This window comes from Drosophila obscura, unplaced genomic scaffold (genome assembly GCF_018151105.1).
Source record: "Drosophila obscura isolate BZ-5 IFL unplaced genomic scaffold, ASM1815110v1 contig_190, whole genome shotgun sequence".
NCBI lineage: Eukaryota > Metazoa > Arthropoda > Insecta > Diptera > Drosophilidae > Drosophila > Drosophila obscura.
The window spans coordinates 650,978-656,977 of record NW_024542779.1 but is presented as its reverse complement, the minus strand read 5'-3'; positions in this window follow the sequence as shown (position 1 = coordinate 656,977).

The following is a 6,000-nucleotide window of genomic DNA, read 5'->3' as shown; positions in this document are numbered from 1 at the left end:
CCAACCCAACCCAAGCCATAGTCATAGCCATGTCCAAACCCATAGCCAAAGCAGTGCTGTAGGTCAAGGCTGGGCGCGGCGGGCGTTCCCTCAGATACGTGATGTCTGTTGACATTCGCGTTGTAACATGCAGTTGCTGCTGCTGCTGGTCTGCCCGTCTGCCCGTCTGCCGGTCTGCTCGTCTGCTGGTGGAGAAAGCCCCTCCCAAACAGAGGCAAATGCTTACTGTGGGGCAGGGGAACAGCAGACAGGGCGGAGGAGGAACAGCAGACAGGGGGGGGAGGAGGAACGAGAGTGCAGACAGAAGACACACATTAAAAATCGGTTGACAAATGGGAATGTCAGGGAAAGAGCCGCATGGGCCTGAGGCATGGGGCATGGGGCATGGGGGGCATTGCCTAGACCCAAAGTTAAAGATCTCTCAAAAACAATTTGATTTGTGGCACTGCCCCAAAGTGTCTGTCGGTTGCACGTGTGTGCTGTGCTGTGTCCGTCCACTGCATGAGTAAATCTTCTGCTTAGAAAGTAGAAAGAAATATGAAGAAAAGTGTGGCAATAGAGGGAAAGAGAGTAATGTCTGGGGATAAAGAGAGAGATCAGTTTCGATTGAAATACGATTTTATTCTTGTGATTTTATTTCATTTTGTGACACATTCTCGTATTTCTAACCAACTCATGGGATGCATTCTGTTCTCCCTTTTTTCTTGGGAGATTTTCCCGCCCTTGATTTGACCCAATTCTTGCCCCAGAGATGAAGAGCTTCCCGTCTGTCTTCTGGGCTGTATCCCTCTCTGTGTGGGTGTCTGTTGGGTGCTTCGTTTTGGCAAATTAATTGATACGCTTTTTAAATGTTAATCAAAACACACACAGAAAACACAAGCAGCCATAACAAATTATTAATTAACCATCATCATCAAGCATCAACCCCCCCCCCCCACACATAAACTCCCCAAACTTTGAATATGTGTATCTGGCAGATACTCTGTGGATATTTTTTTGTGTGGGGGAAGGGGGACTTAAAATGCGATTTCGGACGCCTTTGAACGTAATTTACGATCATTTTAGTTTTTATTATAATTCCAATTTTATTTTATTTTTACGTTTTTCTTTTTCTCCCTTTTATTTTGAGTGTGCAAAAAATTGTTAGCTAGAAATTTGTATGTCCCCCCAACACCAAAAAGCAGAAGGGGGGAGAGAGAAGAGAGTTTTGGGGCAAAAATTAATTGATGGGAATTTCTTTTTAGTCGATTGGTGGGACATGGGGCATGGGGGTTTGGGGTCTGGTGGGGGTCTGTGGGTCTCCGCCTGCTGCCGGTCTTTCTTTCTTTCGTTTCGTTTGGTTTTTACATATTCAAATAGAAATCGAAAGCGTTTGATTTTTGATTTTGTTTTCAACTTTAACTTCCCCCCGCCTCCCCCTCCCCCTTTCTTTTCTCTTCTCTTCTCGTTTGGCTTGTCTTACGATTTTGCTTCTAATTTGTGGCCCAGAAGAAGCAACAATGAAAGACGAGGAGGAGGAGGGAGTGCGGCGCGGGTCTCGTGTCTTGGCTTTTGTCTTATTTTGACGCATGGCGATTACATAAAGAAATGCCTCGGAATCGAAGATCAAAAACGAAATGGGGAACCCACAGAGGTGCAGAGGGGTAGGAGGCAGCGGCAGGTCTTCGATTCGGAACTCGAAATCTAAACGGTTTTCTTTTTAGCGAAATTAAGTAATAGATTTTGTTGTTTTGGTCATCGGCATTCCCCCCATTCCCCCATTCCCAATATCCCATTCCCAGAGAGTCGTGTCTAACGGTGCGGATGGTTGATTTATATGATTTTTCTTTGAGTGCGATTGGCTCGGTCGTGGGGGGGATGCGTGTGGCATGTGGCGTGCAGGAGAAGAGTGCCATGAAGCAGCAGGCGAAAGAGGAGGAGGCAGATGCCAGATGCAGTGGAGTGTTTAAGCCCTTTACTATTGGATCGTCATCGATGGAATTATGCTTGGAAATTATACATTCCATTATCGATAATATATATGTATATATATCTGCCCAGCATCTATCGAATGGTACACCACAAATGGAACATTTATGCCACACATACAGAAATGTTTATCGCTGCACATCTCTGGCATCGCTCTGGAGATCCCGCCGCTCATCCCGCATTGACATACTATTTTTTGTTGTTGTTGTGCTGACCCCGAAACAGCAATAATACACTCGTAATAATAACAGTAACAATAGCAACAACAATTGTAATGATTACCCAAAAAATATCAACAGAGAAAAAAAAACACTGCCTCTGAGTGGCAGAAAAAGGGCTGCCGCAGGGAGCGGGGACAGGCAAGGCAGTGAGGCAGGGGAATGGGCAGGCAGTGCGGCAGGTAGCAATAATTTTGTTGTTGTTGTTGTAGACATTTCACGCACTCACGTTTTTTAATGCAATCCCACCAAAAAAACACTTCCAAAAACAACGAGCAATAATAATACTGGAAACCCAGGTACCCCTGTACCTCTACCTGTACCTGTACCTGTACAGTGTGCACTCCCATCAAAAATACTACGCGCACAAACACTACCCACATTTTCCCGCATTTTTTTGTGATCGGTATGACTGTAGCAGAGGGTATTGTATTTTTCTATACAACTTTAGCTCCGATTAGTTTTACGCTGGAACGCAAACTGAGAGAGGAACGAGAACCCATGATATAAAATTTTTGTTGCGACGAGAAGAGCATTAAACGGGAAAATAGTAGAGCGGATCTTCAATGGGGGGAGGGGTATCTCTCATGATTCGTTGCGATCTTTCAGCATAAATTCTCTAGCCTTTTGAGACCTTCGAATGACTGGGACTGTGTGGCCCTTGTGATGCTCCTCGCGGAATGCATCCTTCTGGCCGCCAGCTAATGTTTATGCTGCCTTCTAATGCACTTTGGTGGGGCTAGGGCCCGTTGGGTTTAACGATCTGCTCTTAACGATTTGCCATTCGATTGGGCCCGGCCCTAATGCTGCATTAATACAAATACAAATACATTTGCCCTTTAAATGCACTGCAAATGAGGCGGCATTTATTTCAATATTTAATTGCACTTTTGATTGCACATTTAAAAACCAAAAGTGAGGTGTAAATTTCAGCAGTTATCGGATGTGCGCGATCCGATGTCCGATGATGTCAGAGAAAACTAGAAAAAAACTTTTACTCCCCGAAGCACAGAGGCAGCCACAGCTACAGCCACAACCGAGTCCGCAGAGGCCTTGTGATTGCTGCCGCCCCCTAAAAAAGTTTATGGGCAGACGATGAAAAAAAAAAAAACAAAATAAAAACCGAAAACAAATTTAGTTTTTATTTCTTATTTTGATTTTGGCTTCTGAGTCATTCAACTCAGGGGGGGGGACTCAGACTTGGATTCAACTTTCATATGGAAACGGGGAAGCGTTGGAGCAGCGCAGCGCCGCAGCGCAGTGCGCCTTTTGGCAGACTTTCTTCGAAAAATTTGAAATACCGTCCATCAGCTGTGCCCCCGCGCCCGCCACCGCCCCCGTCGCTCGCTAGTCTGGCAATACACCCGCCCCTTGTTTTGGTGGGTGAAACCGATATTAGCTGAGCGGAATCGTTAATTGAGGCAGAGGCAGAGCCAGAGACAGTGGCATACGCGGACACAGAAGACACAACGCATCGCATCGTATGCTAATGCCCGCCCCAGAGTTCGCCCGAAAGTACGAATGTCCGCATATCAATTTGTCAGACTTCTTTCTCTCTCTCTCTCTCGCCCTCTCTCTCTGTCTTTCTCTGCTTCTGTGCATCCGTTTTTGGCGAAAATGCCGCTAGTCGTAGGCCGGAAAAGGGCCCAAAACGCTGATGTGATGTCGCCTGGCGGCCAATCGATTAAACTAGATAAAACTAAAGTAAAATTATTGCTGGCTATAGAAATCGATCTTTATTGCAGGCACAGAGTTCGTTGCCAAATGTCGGCAGATTTCTCTCTGATATCGAGGGGTAAGATTAGAGATCAGATGCAGATTTATCTACATATCTAGCTGTCTTAGCTGTCTCCCCCTCAGCTGCTTGCCATGCCATGGGGCGTTGGAGCCTGCCTCCCTCCCCAACCCACAGACGACTTCTCATTCTCTTACTCATTCCGATCAGGTGCCGCTGCTGACTCTAACAATTTCTTCCCTTTGAGAATATCAAGAGGGAGGCGGAGGTGAAGGCGTTTTTGTGCTTTCTAGTGAAATTGAAAACAAGCGAAAACAAAAATTGAAATGCACAAGAAACAAAAACAAGAAGCAGAAAAAAAACAGTTGACAAACAAACAAAAAAGTTTCACTTTCAACTGCTTTTATGGAGCAATTTTTGGGTTTCGTTTGGTTTATTTGGTAGCCCAAGTGAAATACCCGCGGAGCGCATAAATCAAATTTGAAAAGATCTTAGATTTAAGAGGAGGATGGGCTGAGTGCATCGTCTGATTAGCGGATGGATGGCTGGTAGGAAGGGAGTGGCAAGTGGCAGACAGCACACAAATCTGATTAGGCGCGGAGTTTCCAGGGAAATTAAATGTTGTGTGTTCTCTGAGCGAGGAGGCAACAATCCTCCATAGCCGCCTCTAAGCTTTTCCCATCTGCCATCCGCCATAATCCATAATTCATCCATTAAAAACCTGCTAATGGGAAATTATGTCTTGTCTGGCGTTTGGCGTTTGGCTTTCGCTCGCGGCTGATGAGTTGGCACAAACAAAATATAAAAAAAAAACTTAAAAAAAACCCTTTCCTTGGGAAATGGAAATTTTGTAATTGGAAAATGGGAAATTAACGAGAAGATTGCATTAATCAATGCCGGTGGAAGGCAACGCACAACTAATTTCGTATCGTCTCTCTTTCTCTCTCTTGCAGCCAAAGACTTGAACTTCAACCAGAGACAACGAATATCCCAGCCAGCAGGTGAGTAAAACCAGGGAGTAAAACCCTCTCCAGTGGAGAGAGGGGAGACACGGAGTTCGTTGCCCAAACAACATTTGGCGGTTAACTGAAGAATTAAACAGAGACCGACCCCCAAATCAATAATTGCCGAGTACCGACCAAAAAAAAACACAGAAGATTCCGACTCTGGGGATACCTAATTTGCCAGCTAATTTAAGTTAAATTTGTATAGCTCAATTTATAGATGAATATATAAAATACATCAATGGGGGGATATATAGGGAACATTTTAAAGAGAAATATGTCGCTCTGTTTTTGGGGGGGTTTCATCATAGCAGCACAGCCACAACCACAGCCACAGCCATCGGATAAACAGGGTGTCAACGATCGAATGAAGAGAACCGCAGAAGAAGAACAGCAACAAATGAACGAACGGTCGAATCTGTCACCAAGCGCTTAATTGAATGACGGCCAATATTTTTGTTGGCCAATGAATAGAAGGAGAAGCGGAGCGGAGAGAAGAGGAACGGGAGAGGCAGCATTGACTCTTAACAAGGACCGTTACATAAAAAACAGCTGCAAGGGGGGCAGAGGAGGATGGAGGAGGGTTTTTTTTTTGTAGCCATGATATTTCGCTTTTCTGCATGACACTTGCGAAAAAACGGCACAAAAAAAGAACGACAAAAAAGTTTATTTGTGACGACCTTAAATGGATTTTGACTTTGACTTCGTTGCCAAAGCTACAAATATCGTATAGACATATTACATATATACATAAATATATATATTTATCTATTATAAATATTGCAATGCTCATTGCATTGTCTGTGGCGTTTATTTGTTGTTCATTTGCCAGAGCTAATTAAGCTGTTCGATTATTTCGTGTGTGTGTTTTATATTTTGTATATTTTATTTATTGGTTTTATTCGAAACTGCACAATCGATTGCGTTCAAAGATCTTGCATTTTATTAAACATAAATATGGACAATTTATTTATCGATAAATTATCGATGAGTCGTTTTTCCCCACAAAAATAATAAAAATCAACTTTTAAATGATCGTTTAGTAATCGATACAATTTTGTCTTCGATCCCTTCA